We start from the raw sequence: 16,615 nt of genomic DNA, 5'->3' as shown, positions 1-16,615 counted from the left end.
ACCCCAGGACACCGCTACCCACAACTTATCCCCCGACACTATGCAAAAGACGACCAGACTTAGGGCCAGACCAATGCGCTTTTTGTAGGTATGTCGGACACTGGAAAGCCCAATGCCCGACTCTACTGAGCGTGAGTAAAGGCAAAGGGCCGACAGGAACGACAGACCGGCAGTACGAGAAAAAGCGCGAGACAAAGAAGAACCCGACTTACATAGACAGACTAGACAGAACCACCACGTTTGATTATGCCCGATGGCACAGATTTCGCCAGGACAATTTCAGCGGCATGCTCAAGTTCTCCTAGGTCGGGCAACGTCAAGACGGGAACCCAGCCTCGTTTCAAATTCACAGACGGAAAGAGATAATTATGACCAATAACTGTTTTATATTCGTCTTGAGTCTTTGTATGTCGTACTTGTACTGTCCCCCGTCTGAGTTTGTGTGTATGTAATGTACAAATCTGCGTCATCCCTCTACACGTGTTTCCGTGTTACTCAACCTCTGTTAGCAGAAACCTAGCATAAAAGCAACCTGGAAAGAAAGAAATGGTAAAACAAAATCCGTAGACCATTAATGAACTTGAACTTTTAATTTAGCACAACAAACAAGGAATGATAACGGTAAACTGTAGAAAATGAAAGTCAAACAGAACATTCGCCCCCCCCCCATTCTGGAACCTTCCAAAGTAGGGCAGGGTTACGGCTACGCCCAACCAACGGCAACCCATATAAGGCGGGCCCGGCCGCCAACTCTTGGTCAGGAAATCTTAACGTATGGGGGAGCCGGAGGAGAGGCAGGAGCCAGCAGCCTGGGCAGTTGTAGGTAGTCCCGCCACATGTCTCCTCAGCCAGCCGCAACGGGCCTGGATAGACTTAAGTAGTCCCGCCACATGTCCAGAGAAGAACGAGGCACCTCTTCCTTTTCTCTTCCGTAACAGCCGCAGCAGCTCTGGACGGCGGGATGTCCTGCACGTACCTCCACAACAATTTGTCCAAGTTGGGCTGGGAGGGAGAGGCGACGCGGACGAGCCTCTCCCACCTCCACCGATAGGAGTCTCCCAGCCCCCGGCCCGACGCCGAACACCCCCAGTCAGGCGATGGTGCCAATACTTCCACAGCACCGAACACACCATGGTGGCACCCCAGTACTTGCGCAGCACCGAACGTGCAATGGTGGCCATATTTTCGGAACACCGAACCTGCAATGACTGCACTGATACTCGTGCCGCGCCGAATGCGCGCCACAGGTGGCCATACTCCCACAGCACTGAGCACAGGACTTGGGGAACACCGGATGTGGAGAGACCTTCATGCGGGGCGATGAAAAGGAGCGGCATGGAGTGCACCGGGAGAAGGAGACGATGCGGACGAGTCTCCCTCGCCCCCCCCCCCCCAGGTGGGGGCATCACAGCTGCACCCCAGCTGAACGTCCCGCTTTCACACAACAGGGACCTCTTCCGTTCACTCCGAAGGATCTCTCCCACTCTTGCAAACTCGACGAGAGTGGCCCCTGTAGGGCCTCAAAATGGCGTCTGGGTCCGCTGGAAGGCGGGCCCCGGCCACTAGAGTAACTTTGACCAGCAATATAACTCGAACATTTGCCCCCTGGAGCACGAGCCCCCATCTCCGACAGCATCTCCGCAGCCTTGAAGATCCTACAAAGGTCCCCGGCGGAACCTTCGGCCTTTGCAGGCTTCCGGTAAGGGACGGCTGCCTTGGTCGCCAACGAAACAAACATGACATTGCCACTCCTTCTGTTAGCATGAATTCTGGAACTGCCGAAAAGGACTCTGGTCCAAACTGCCAGTAATGGGAAACATTTCCCCCTGATGCTGCTTCCGGACTGAGCCGGCCCCGCCCAAAATGACGCTGGTATCAATCGGAACTTACGAACACCTCGTGGTGTTCCTTCGCACTAATATAAACTTGATGTTCTGAGATTTTATATGATCCTTTGTACACTTGGCTAGAAAAGACAAGGAGAACTCACTCGACGAACAGTATGAAGGGATCCCCGTTACAAATGTTGATTACAAATGTACAATGTATTATATTTTTATAACTGATGTAAACCTCATTTACGACGCACACGTACGGTATGCATATAGGAAATCTGATTACCACTATTATGATTATGTTTCTAAATTATGAAAATAAATGCCCCCGAACCCCCAGCCAATTAATAGACGTTTTAGTCTCTTACAAATGAATGAGTAAAACTTTCCGATGTTTTTATTGCTGCAAACGACACCCCCCACTGTACGCACTTTAGCCATTGCCACGACCGGCCAAATACGACCGCACCCTCATAATCCTCATGCTGAAATGATTTTGCAAAATAAAGTTTTTGAAACTATGGACGGGTATTGCATGCTTTATTTTAAAAATGTGGGATCGGTGGGAAAGTTCTTTTCTGTGCACCCTACTCTGCTCTCTCTTTAAGGTTAAAAGAAGATGGTTGCCCAGCCCTGGAGGACGGATCGGATCGACAACACGACACTCCGCCTTCAAAGTACGCGACTGACTCATGAACTCTCGCGTAGAGGAAGACCTTGACTTCCAAGGATGGGTAAAACGAACAGTGTAAATGAGGGAATGTAAAAGGAGGGTGAAATGAAATAATGTAAATGTGATAAAGTACAACGTTCCAAAGTATCAGGGAACGGAGCTGACCCAAGAACCGAAGAACCTTAGAACGCCACAGCGTTGAAAGAGGTTTAAGGATCCCGATAGTGAGATACATCCTTTGACTAGATACCTCGCACTAAGCACCTCTGGTTTCCTTTTTACGTTTTCCCGCACACGACCTATATGGGCACACTAACCCCCCTCGACTCCAGAAACCATATCCCCGGGGACCCTGCCCCGAGGAGGAAAGACGAGTAAGAGGTAAGTAAAGGACTTATGAATCCATGTATTTGAATATGCGCGAATGTTGTCTCCCCCACCCCCCCCCCTTTTTCCTCCCTCTGCAGGTTACATCAGAGATTACAGCCGAGGTGTGGCGAAGATCTGAAGCCTTGCCATGTCTAATACACGAAGCGGACTAGCGCCGCAAGGTGGTGTCTAAGCACGCCTGCAAACTACTCACGTATCGAACAAACCCGGAAAATTAGCACAACCTGATAAAAAGTGATCACCCTCAAACCAGACCGGACGAATGAACCCATGTCACGTATGATGCGAAACTATGAGGGAATGTGTGTGTGTGACTGAGGCGTCGACCCAACTGGTGGAAGGACCGAGAATGCGAGAAGTGCGACAAAATGGTACCTCCTTTCTTCTTTCCTTTTTCTCAAGGCACGTCCCCTCTACCCTGTCTAATGCTCAAACTGCATGATTACAAGATTCTAACGCAGACCCGTGAATGCCCTTTACTGTGTAATGCACTAAATAGCCTTTCTTGAATACACTGCCACCCTCTCTGTTGCACGTGTACTATTTAGCCTGCCATTGCACTCTCTCTCTCTCTCTCTCTCTCTCTCTCTCTCTCTCTCTCTCTCTCTCTCTCTCTCTCTCTCTCTCTCTCTCTCTCTCTCTCTCTCTCCCTCTATTTTTGCACTCCCACTCTTCCGAGTGATTAGCCCCGAAATTGGCAGACTGCCACCCCTAGCACACCACCTAATTGGCTTCAAATACCGTCAGTATTTGCACAAAAACTTGTCTTTAATACAATCACCCTGAAGCCGCGTCATTACCTCTCCTTTTCCGCTAGAAGTCAATGAACCGAGGTTGGGCCGTAAGGGAAAGGACAGGTAAGACGACAGAGGTTCCCTAATCTGGCCCGAAGTAAGGGAACTACATGTCGACGGCTCCTATGGTATAAAACAAGGGCCTCAGAATACGCGACCCTCCCCTCCCCGAATTGTCGCAATACCCAAACCGGAAAAATGATCACCCCTGTTACCTCCCCTGTATCAGCCGCCCAAAAACTGGAATTATGAAACTACCCCTCATTTCCGGTTGTGAGAGATGGGTCGATTTATGCCCTTACCACAAGTTTCCTATGTCCCTGGTTGTTCCCCATAAAACCCCTGTCCTTCCTAATTAAGTAATCGGGCTGTAAAAGGTTACGTAGGATCCAGAGTGATGTTTTACAAGGTTAACAGACTAGTCCAAGGTAAAGAAATCATCGAAATGAACCCCGTAGTAGTTGAAAGGCAGGATGCATCGATAGAAAGGAAATGTTTAGCCATGTTCGTCTCTCAGCAAAATACCTGTGTAGTACCATGTTGACGACTCACAGTACCCTTTGTAAATGTAAAACTCTAGAGAACGGCATATCTTTGCCAGGTTCGTCTCACGAAGGTGGGTCACCATCAGATGAACTGTCGTGACTGTAATAAATAATTGTAAAGGAAAGTCATAGTAAATCCAACAGGCCCGTCACCGGTCATTCATATGCCAGTTGTGAACACTAATATAACGGGCATTTTTCATTCTTTGCCTGGAGCTGGGAGAGAAATAGACTTTTTGATTATCTTCATCTGCAAATTCTCTAAAGACTGTCTTTTCAAACTTGTTTAAGGGTACTGCTGTTGGAGGAGAGAAGGACCGGATGTGGGAGCACGAGGCCTGACTGCAGACTAAGGAACACCTGCGACATTAGCCAAGGCGAGACCACGACAGAATAGAGCTGCAGGACGAGGCACTGTTTTCGACAACATGAGAAGAAAGGGTCGACCTGATGCCCCTGCTCGATGTCCAGTGTTGGTCGACAAGTCCCCGCTCTCTGAATTCGGTCACACGCCCGCCTATTTGAAGTCTCTCGTTCCCCTAGTTTGTTCCTAATTTGGCCTTGCTCCATCCCCCTTTTCCTCCGACCTACCCTATGGACTGTTTTGTACGCTCTTCTTCCATCTGAACTTTCTGACAATCACCTCAAAGGACACAGGGCGAAAAGGACCTTTCCGACCAGAAACGCGAGGAAAGGGTCGTGCCCTGCAACGCAGAACTTAGAACAGAGCTGGACTTGTAGCTCCACCGCCGGTGCTCAACAGCGCCAACGAAAGGCAACAAAGAATAATGAGAACTCGTTAAACTTCGAACATTTGACATCCCCAATCGCCGTTTCTGCTAGACCTCATTTCTCTCCCAGCCGCCATTGTATTGATCATGCTCCAATCCGAACCTGATATATATGTAATAACCTGCCAGTATGAAATATGCTTGCTGCTCTCGCTACAGAATCGTTTTTGTATTACATTCCTATGACTTTCCTGCTGAACAAATTGATCAAAGTTTATCCAATAGGTCCACCTCCTAAAAACTAGAAATGTTAAAATGTATTGTTTACGACTCTTTTCATCTAGGGTTCCTACCGTTTTCTTTCTCATGCCCACCTCAATAGAACCGAGTAGAAAATGAACCAGCAAGATGTCTTGAATATGTTAAAGGGAGGACTGTTGAAAATTAGTACGTTTTGGTGAACATTATCTGCGCCATCTTGCCTCTTCCCCTGATGCCACACTTTTGTCGTGCGCGCCCGCCATTTTTTTAGATGCCCCGATCAGAACGAACCCTTTTGCATGCCGCTGGCCCCTAACATAGCCCTTCGCCTTCACTAAGCCTGCACGCTGACCACCCCCTGCTTGCACCTGCCTTGAGTCATAAACCCCTCTTCGGCGCTGCTCTGCCCCAGGCCCTCATCCTGTTCCCAGCGCGACACCTCCCTGCTTCCCTTTCATGATCTCCGGCCCTTAGATGCAAACCCCCTTTTTTCCCCGTGTGCCCGTTTTGTCTTCCCCGTTCCCAGGCCGACACCCAGCTCTGCCGATACCATTCCTTGCCCCTCCCCGTACAATAGAAAGCTTCCCCCATCAAAGGATCCCCGGGTTGATCAAAGCCCCCACTCCATGAGATCCGATCAAACCCCCCACATTCCGTGAATCGGCGGAATATCCAGCTGCGTGATACTCATCACCTGTTATGACTAGGGTGGGGACTTCAACTGTAAATGTGTGTGGGAACGGGCCCAAAGGGGATTTCCGGGAATGTCTTTTCCATACATCAAAGCTTTAACATGAATGTGTAATCTACAATAAAGTCATAAACCAGTGTATAAGAGGCCAGGCCTCAGAAATGTATGTAGAGCACCTCAGAACGATACCTTCTGTCCGTTTCGTTGTGTTCTCCTCCGGAGAAAATAAAAACCTTGTTTCCTGCTTTCCAGTCTCCAGCGCCTGCCTCTTCATTGATTAAATAACTAGAGGGTCACAGAGGCAATACCGCCGGGCAAATATCGATTGTCCCCGACCCGAGTAACTGGTATTAGAAATCTGAAGAGACAAGGTTATGAATTACAAATCCACACTTGCTGTTTAACATAGAGATGTCGTTGAAATGAAATCTTTCACTGATGAGAAGCGTGTTCAAACGAGCACTATCGTGCCTTCAGATTTGCTTATTGAAATGTATAACTGTGTCATTTATACTCAATAACTAGCAAGGTAGAAAATGCATTAGCTGTTAAGGGTAGAGGCCTAGGGAACCAAGGGATTGCTCATGCAAGATGTTGGGCCTATAAATCAAGTAGAGGCCTAGTCCATGAAACTCGTGCAGGCCTGTTTGAAAAGTCTTGCTTAGCATTTAGATGTGGAAATGTTTTATAAAAGATGCTTTTGGAAAACTTTGCAACATTTATGGAATGTGAGCCGAATTGTATGTATTCCTATGCAGGTGCACCATCAAGTAGACAGTAGAGTAGAAGGGCCCATTGTGTATGAGAGTTAGAAATGCTAGATTCAGACATGGAGGAGTAGACCAGGAATTTGAAGAAGCAACTTGAAACGATGGAGATTCTGGGACCCAAGGACGTCTGCTCGGACGAGGAAGGACAAGTGCCATGGTGGAAAATTCTGAAAGCTAACACTTTCAAGAGGGGCGTACCCGAAGGCGTGTCGTTCACATTGTGGGGTTTCGTATTAGGGACAGCACCCCGAGGGTAGAGGCAGAGCTGATGGGCAGAGGAGCTAGAGAGAGCGGTTGGATGGATAAAGAGCTTAGCTAGGTTTGAGAATTACACCAGGCTTGAGAGAAAGTGAGTGAACTTCTTTGGAAGTCACCACGGCTGACACCTTTTGTTAGGAATGGACTATTGTTGAGTAGGGATGTCACTTAGCACAGGGTAGGGATAGATTAACTTGACTTTTCTTTCCAATGCATACTAGAACTCAAGTTACAGCAATTTTTATTAGCCTGATGGTTCTGGAACTGATTCTCGTATTATTCATAACCCGCCTAAGACTTTTCCGTAGGATTATGTTTGTATTAGTGCCTGTTTATCTTCTGAATCTCGTGTTGAGGTGTTTGTATCTTCAGCTGTTTCCATTTCTGTAATAAATCTTTAAACTTGGTTCTTAGTCAGTGGTCCTTTGGGGAAGGCAATTGGGAATTGTTGCAAGTATCGATTAATGGTAAATAGGTTGCCTAATTCACTCTATGACAGGTAAAAAGGTCCAGTCGACCTGCGACGGGATTTTGGAGAATGGTAAGCAGACTCTAGAAGAAAAAATCCCGCCTTTCCATGAGCACCCTATGTGTGCCCCAAGTTCTTGTAGAGAGTAACATTATAGTCTATTAAATACATCACAGTACATTTTTACACAGCTCGTATTCTGAACTCATATATTTGAAGGCGTTTTCATTTGAGGTTATAGAAAAAAAAGGAAGATCAGAGAAATTAAATATTTTAATAACACAATTTGGTTATTTAGGGAGGAATGAATCCTATGCTTTCTAGTTTCTCTTAAAAACAAACATCTAATGGGTGTTTGTTTATCTCTGTTTCACCTCAGATATTAATGCTTTGCTTTGCACTCTTTGTGCAAGAGGTTAGAGCGGGAGAGAAAGGCAGAAGTTACATGAAATATCGGCTTGGTTTGGGCTCGAGCTTCCAGGAAGACCTCGAGCTCAGCCAGAGCCAGGTATCCTACTCGAGCCTGGCTGCAGCTTTCCGTGGCTCGCCCATCCCTACTACATACGCAGAGACCTGACGTGGTTTCTTATCAGCCAATCAGTGGCAAGAGCATAGGTCACTCTCGAGCATCCAGAGTGGGCCCCATAGCCCTAAGCATGCCGCAGTTCCAGCCAGTGAAGGAGGAGGGAAGTCAGTGTGGCTCAACCTCACTCAGACTAGAACAATTTGCCCCAAGAGAAATTCCGTTATTAAAGTGCACCTCCTCAGTCAATGTATCGATGTGTGGATTCCTGGTATGAAGGCAAGGCAAATCAATGCACCTACCCAAGCAACTGTGCTAGGAAGTCTGCTCTCGGAAGCATTAGTCTAGTTGATTCTATGACTCGTGGCAGTTTTTCATCATTTTATTATGTAAGTTCTGCAGTATAAGATCCCAGTTGGCCGCTCATGCTGATACCTTCTCACTTGTTGCCCCCATGGTTGTACCCTCAGCCTCCCCATCTAATCAATTCTTTCCTCCATTCTACCTACAGGGGGGCAGCCAGTGGATATCTATTTCTCTCTTAGGGGGGCAGCAAGTGGATAGCTATTTCTCTCTTAGCTAGCAATAATGCTAAATTAATAAACCTAGGGGGAAATTTACCAAAATGTCACACAACGCAGCGCAGCCCCTCACGAGGCTGCGCTGCGTTGCACGACAGGGAGGGAGCAGGAGCGAGCCATATCTTCAAAGAAATGACTCTCTCCTCCCCTTTCTCTTGTGCCGGCACTGATTTCAGCGGCTGTGCGCCACGCACACACCTTGGCGCCATAGCGCTAAGGTGTGTGCATTAGTTTAGCATAGGTTTCGTACACGAAAGGTAACATTCCCCTACAAAATACCATGCCTAGACAAGCTGCAACCTTTTTCCACTTTGTATGCGTGCTGCACAGTGCAGCACACATGCAAAGTTGGAAAAGGAAGGAGAAATTAAAGCATGTCTCCTTCCTTGCCAGGGCCGGACTGGCCTTAGCGGCCACTGTGCGTTTCCCCGGTTGGCCGCCAAGGTGGGGGCCGGGTTTGGACCCTTGTGGGGGCATTTCTTGTACAGGGCCAGTTTTGCAATATCGGCCCCCAGTAACAAAAGAATGAAAGCAGCTGCAGTGTTTTCCACGCGAACACCCACATCCCCCAAACCCTGCGGCCGGGCTGACTCAATTACCAGGGCCGGTTTGCTTTCCCAGTCCAGTCTTGTTTCTTGCGCCTACTTTAAACGGCAAAGTTTTCTCACGCTAAATCCAATCTACTTTATTTAGTAAATTAAGTTTAGCATGAGAAACCTTGGGTGGTGCATAGGAATGCCCATGCTCCACCCTTGGCAAGCCCCCATGGCGCTAAGTAATATAAAGCAGCACAACTGCTTTGCATTACCTTTCTGTTGTTTCCATCACTAAATAAATTTAGCGCTAAAAAGTAATTTGGAAAAAAAAGATTTTGAACCTATTTGCGTTTCTTTTGTGACGCAAACACGGCACAAAATCTTCATTATTCTCCCCCCTATTCTCTGTTCAGTGATTCTTACAACATGGTAGTAGTTTCATTACAATCCTTTTTAGATATCTTTAGATTGTCCTCTTGGTTACTCATTCAGCCTCTTTGATGATTTCCTCCCAGTACGTTGCATTCATAACACATGCATTCTGGCACATGTGGAGTAAATCAGCTTCACTAACCTTCCATATCGGGCAGCCGTCCAACATTGTCGGGTATATCTTGTGAATCCTCTTGAGAGTTAGAGAAGTTAAGCATAGAAAATTTAGATGTAGCTACTTAACTTAGCATTTCGGTAACGTTTTGGGGTTTATTACCACCCTATTCCAATCCATCTCCATGATAGCGATCTCAAGGTCTGTTCTCCATTTGTATGCAACGATTGGCATGTCATGCCGAGCAGTGCGACATATAGCCGAGCTGTCCCTTTACTCCCACCTTCCCCATAGTAAGCAATGTTTCCAACAGTGTACGTCTTTTAAGCCCTGGCGTCTGCTTGTCAAAGGCTTGTCACTGCACGCGCACAGGAGTAAGCAAGAGAATTAGTCCTGTTGCTATTGGGAATGTATCTTTTAACGTGTCAGAGGTATGAAGCATGCCTCCATCATATATACATGGCATGCGTCACTCAATTTCCACATGACTGCCCGCTTGCAAGCAGCCATGTTTGCAATGGTTATCACTTTTTGAGTTCAGTCGTGTTCGATGCATACACCCCCACAGTTTCTATCTTTTGTAACATTCTATTCCAACAGTACTTAGCAAGCCTCAATGATTTCAACACCTTTTCAAGGCCCAGTTGTTGTGCAAGTACTAATGTCTCCAGCCTCTCTCCTCCTGGCCTGCTCTACATGTACCTGATCCCTGCAATGTCCATTTGAGCCCACCGCCTACCTGCCCCTACAACTGCACTGCTAAACAGTATAATTCATGGGTAGGCGTGCCCTCGCCCCCTTACAGGAGGTCAGTTTGAGTTTGTTGGCACAATACCAGGCGTGTTTGTCCCCACACCCCATTAGCTATCACCGTGTCCACATCTATAAAAAAATCTTGCCAAACACATGGTGGCGGAGACATACTGAATCTGGCCAAGATAACCATCTTGATGATAGCTATTCTGCCATTGTTGAAAGAGTTAATCTCCAGAAATGGTCGATTCCTTTGTCCTTCTTAGTGTTCACATTATATCCCCCTCCCAGTAAATGTTTTCTCCTTCTGTAGTTCTGGACACCCAGGTACTCAATGGTATCGAGCTCCAATCCAACTAAAGATCTCGTCAATCGTATTGATCCATGCTTTCTACTGATTTAATAGAAATATGAAAGATTTATATTGAGTGACCTGAAGCCCATACACTTTGCTGAAGTCTTGGAAGTAGCATCATATGTCACATGAGTGCCCATCTAATGTTTAGGATGATGAAGGATTTTGGGGGTGGGCTGGGGCTCTCTTAATTTGTGACCGCCACCTTGGCCATGCAAGCCAAGTCCCCAGAAGATCCTTGATCCTCAAAGCCAACGGTTAAAATACCCAAACTCACCAATACTCCATGGAATGTTTCTTAAAAACATTCAATTATATTTTCACCAAATCTATAAAGGGAAGTAGTTAGAATGAACCAATGCCTAATTTCCACATTTGCTTAAGTTCTGTTAAGCAGACTTTATTTTTGCCATTTCCGACTGACGTCTACCAAGAAGTGAATGAAATGGCTTTAAAGGCCCCATCTCACGTATTCTCTTTAACAGTTACACTCACTCACTCACTCTCTCATTCACTTGAACCTACTCCCACTCATTCTCGCTCACACTCCCTCCTTACACACATTCTTACTCTGTCACTCACTATTACTAACTCTGTCACTTGCACTCATTCTTACTCATTACCACTCACTTTTAGTCTCACTCATTTGTTCTCACTTGCTCTCAATCTTACCATCAACCACTCTTATGTTCTCACTCACTCTGACTCACTCGTAGCAAATGGCACTCACAGACACGCTCACAAGTGCAAATGCTCTCTCACAGACATGCATTCTCAACAACACTCAAGCAACATTTAAAAACCTTGCTGCCTGTACAGCTCCTGTTCGGCTCCACTCAGCTCCTTACTGCTTCAACCAGCACTGGAGTATACAAAAATTGATGGATGGAAGGCTTGAATCAATTGTAACCACTGCCAATCACTCGGGCTGCATCCTAGTCCATAAATGTTCTGCACACCATGCCACCTCAGTTTGGACCTGGGTTGCTTGTTCCGGTTCAAGGAGGACCTGGCCTGTTCCCATTGGATCAGGGTCAAGACTAATTTGCAAATGTCTGGATCCAAACTGAGGTGGCATAGTGTGCAGCGTCACGATGAATTGGGATGTGGCTCCAAGAGATTACCAGTGACTGAGAGAAATTCAGGCATTCCATACAGCCCTTTTTGTATGCTTCGACCAGCACTGGAGCATGAGACTGAAAGCTCGAAACTGCGCAGTTGCAGGTACCAGGTTACGGCCTGTACTTACAGTCCACCCATTTCCAACTCTGATGAGCTGGAAAAGGGTCGGGGTGGCAGTATATTGACATATGACAACAGGCACTGCAGAGCTAAACGCAAACTGTGCCCGGGGAAACCATTAGCTGTGCCGCTTAAGCACTTTACATTTGGCACGCCAGGCACCTGAGTCCAGGGCTGGGACTTCCGTGATGGCACTTCCTGTGATGTCATCAGGGGCTCAACGAACAAGTGAAGTCACTTTAGCCACCATTGACATCTTGGTGATCCGACGTCTATGAAAGACGTTCGGAGTTGGTCAGAGAAACAGTTTCAAGTATGGTGAAAGGGGAGTGGTATAGGCTTCAGATTGCTCCTCAGTTATGCTCCATGAAGTTGAAGACTTCTCTGTTCTTAATCCTGGCATTTAGAAGCATGTCAAGGGTACTGCAAGATTAAACTGTACCCTCTCAAAGTTATTTTTTGGGTGGTTTCAGACCCCTTATTTGGTGCTAATTTTGGAACCCTATGAGTAATTAGGTTCTATAGTATGATCGGTTCATACATGAATTGTTGCAACATATTCTGCAATACACTTACCCTCCGCAGTGGTGACAAGGGTCCAGACACATTGATATATTTTACTTCAGATGGCGACAGCAGTGTGGAACTTCTCTGCCTGCAGGGAAGCAATAAAGATGTGTGACTTTATCCCAGCAAGCCAGAAAATGATTGCTATCTGCAGATAGCCTACTGTACTTGCAAAATGAGATTGTTCCTCCTCGAGAGGTGAACACTGTGATGCAGGTAAAATTACTTGGAAAAAATCCTATTATGAAAGAGCAGCTCAGGACGTGATTACCTGCAGCGAAATACTCAAGTATCACAAACTCTAGTCCTAACACATAACGATAAGAATTTATCTGCTAGCAGCACACAGAGCCCCGCATTATTCAGGTTAATGGAGTCCAGCAGTCCTGGAGGGAATTGCTCAAATAGAAGAAAGGAACATATGGGGATCTAAAACATGTTTTCACGGAAAGCGACCACCAGCCATAAACAGAGGAAACCATCAAATGGAAACTGCAAAAAACATGGCTCGCCCCCTGATTTAAGATTACAGGTGACATTTTGTAGGGGGCAAGAAATATACTTCCACTGTTCTAGTCCGTTAAAGTGGCATTTTGCCATTAATCTTATTTTTGATGCTCGCTGGCTCTTTTTCATTGAACATGCATTAGAGTTTGATGAGCTATCTCGAGTTTCTGTTTTCTTTTACAGAGCCTGGTGCATTGGGGGCCGGCAAAGGTCTTCGCTCAACAAGGAAAAGACAGGCGCTGGACCGGAAAAGATGATCTCAGGCACCGGAAGTAAGGGAGCAATTTCTTCAGAGAAGTCTGTGGCGGAACACAGACCAGCGCCGGGCTTGGTGATTGTGTCGGAAATTGTAAGCAGGTTGAACTCAATTGTAAAGTCTAACCTTTTTTTCTCACCTTGCTTTGCATGTATTGCTTATATTGCTATATATAAACCTTTTTAGATGTTCATTGTAATGCAAAGATCCTCTGGTTAAGCACTCTGATACCTCCGGGTCTAGCCAGCACTGTATAAACTTCGCTAATCAAATACATACAAAACGGTTTTTCCTGAACACTGAAACCTGAGCAACATGGCTGATGCCCGGGGGAGCTGCTAGACAGCTAATGAGGAGTTTGGCCCTGGTTTCCCCCTTGACCGTCATTGGGCACAGTTCCTCCTCGTCTCCCCGCTATCACTCTTTCCTCCCTTCCCTCCTACGAATTCTTGCAACATGGTTCATATGTACTGTACCTTACTATGCTCTTGTAACTGATGTAACTTTTAACGCAACAATCCTAAATGTAAAGCGCTCTGATACCCTCTTGGGTCAAGTTTGCGCTATATAAAACTTTATAAATAAATAAATTGTCTATGATGGGTTGAAGTGCACTGAAGGTGTAGGCAGGAAAATACCGACTGGGTGGAAAAGTAGGAATTAGAAGAATCCTATAGGACATACACTATTTGTGCAATCCATTGCTTAGAATGAATGCTCTAGATATAGTGTGGGATTGGAAAATATAGGCAGGAGCACCAGCACCTGAAGCACACACCCTTAAAGGAAGAACATATGTCAGAAAGAAAGAGGCCCTTTGATCCAGCTGCTAAGGAGGAACCCAACAAATGCAATCATGAATCCCAAAACTGTAGTAGGAAACAGGCTCAACAGAAACTTGAATACAAAGTAAGCCACTGTAGGGAGAGTCAGGGCTTGTGCTCCTATGCTCCGCCTTCTCCCTACCTATATTGACAGATCACTGAACCACATGATAAGGAGAACCCCTGGGGAGGAGAATTTACTGGATGTTTCCCATTCCTGCCGATGGGGCCAGCGATACACCTCCAGATGCATCTGGAAAATAGACAGTGCAAGCTGGTACCGCTGCAGACGGAGCACAGGGAGGATAACATGCAATGAAGCGCTGTGATGTAAACATCAGTCGAGCCCCAGGACAGAAGCATGCAAAAAGACAGACAAGACGCTGACTTCACTACAGTAAAATAGTCTAGCCTGACAGTGCGGTTAGTCCCACCAGGGTAGAAGACCATCTCAAACAAAGCTCAATCATTATCGTAGACAGACTAAGCAGGACTGCAGATTGACTGGTTTGAAGTTGGATTCACAAAGAGAGTGCAGATCCCCCCTTGTTCCTCCAGTGATGCAGATTATAAAGAATTTACCCCGTCAATTCTTGACACCCTCGCTCCATTGAGAGACTACCCACTCCTGGACACCTTCCAATGACTAAGCATTAAGAAGCAATTATCCTCCTCAACTATGCAGCACTCCACATCTGACTGATGAAGGCCAAGAGTGAGTTAAGCACACAGTAACTGAACTTCCAGAAACGTGAGTGAGCCTGGAGGCCTCACTCAAGTGCCACAGGGTATAAAAGTCCTGCTCTCTACAACTGATCACTACATTGTATGCTGCCACCACCACGCTTTTACTACTTAACTCCTGGTGAAGGCGGTAGCCTTCCACCTCTGTGAAGGTAGCTCTTTGGGCGCCCCTCCTGGTCCCCAACCGCAATCCATGAGACTGGCCTATGTCATGGCGCACACACGATCCATGTTTGCCTATGACAACAAAAATCAGCATTAGGGATCCAGACAACAGTACATTTGGGCACTCAGGGCAGGGGTATATGTCTTTACCACGCAGAGGACTATTTGGTCCCAAAACTGGAGTATCTTTGTGGCCCAGAGAGAATGTGACACTGTTAAGAGACCATTCATCAACAAGCAGACCCAATGTACATCGTCTTCTCACTGGCATGCTGTTTCACAAGCGTCGATACCGGTGATGCACCGTTACATCGCAACTTTTACAACGGGAGGCTTTTACAACGGAATTTTTACAACGCAGGATCCATTACATCGGATGCCATTACAACGCATGGCATTACATAGCAGATGCTATTACAACGCATGGCATTACATCGTAAGTATAGGTAAGTATTTAATTTTTTTAAATTTTATTAATATTAATTATAATTAAATATATTTATTTATGTTTTTTTAATATTATTAATTTATTATTTATTATATTAATTAAAATAATTTTTAAAATAAGTACAGGTGTACAGGGGTGTTTTTTAGGTTTCAGGGTAGGGTTTGGGTTTTGGGGTACAGGGGTGTTTTTAGGTTTCAGGGTAGGGTTTGGGTTTTGGGGTACAGGGGTGTTTTTAGGTTTCAGGGTAGGGTTTGGGTTTTGGGGTACAGGGGTGTTTTTAGGTTTCAGGGCAGGGTTTGGGTTTTGGGGTACAGGGGTGTTTTTAGGTTTCAGGGCAGGGTTTGGGTTTTGGGGTACAGGGGTGTTTTTAGGTTTCAGGGTAGGGTTTGGGTTTTGGGGTACAGGGGTGTTTTTAGGTTAAATTAAATTAATTATATTATATTAATTACATTTCTTAATTAAAATAATTAAATTAAATACATTATTTTAAATAATTTAATTTAATTACAATTTAAAAAATATTTAAATTAAATTAATTTCATTATATTAATTAAATAAAATTAATTACAATTTTTATTAAAATTAATTTAAATAAATAGATTTAAATTTATTAAATAAAATTAATTACTATTTTAAAATGTATTTTAATTAAATTAATTAAATTAAATTAATTAAATTAACTTAATTACATTTTTTTTACAAAGGTATACTTACCTATACTTACGATGTAATGCCATGCGTTGTAATAGCATCTGCTATGTAATGCCATGCGTTGTAATGGCATCCGATGTAATGGATCCTGCGTTGTAAAAATTCCGATGTAACGGAATGCGTTGTTATAAACCGCGTTGTAGTGACACCAATCCGTCGATACCAGAAGAAGTATAAGTATACACAATTAAGTTGTGGCAAGGAAGCCTATCCCTGGCTGCACCAAGGCTGTGTTGGGTTATCCTCTGTGGGTTACATAGTCCCTGCAATCAGACAATTCCTCTCTTTAGCAGAATTGGGAGCAACACGAGGTCTCAGAAATGAACAGATTTGTTTACATTTTGTTTCCCATTGGTGGTGTATGGCAAGCCATCAGAGAGACAAGACACAATATTCAGAGATCTGAAGTAGTAGCCAATACCACAGGAATTTCTTTAGG

This window comes from Lissotriton helveticus, chromosome 4_1 (genome assembly GCF_964261635.1).
Source record: "Lissotriton helveticus chromosome 4_1, aLisHel1.1, whole genome shotgun sequence".
Taxonomy (NCBI): Eukaryota; Metazoa; Chordata; class Amphibia; order Caudata; family Salamandridae; genus Lissotriton; species Lissotriton helveticus.
The sequence above is the reverse complement of the archived record's forward strand: the minus strand, read 5'-3'. Positions refer to the sequence as shown.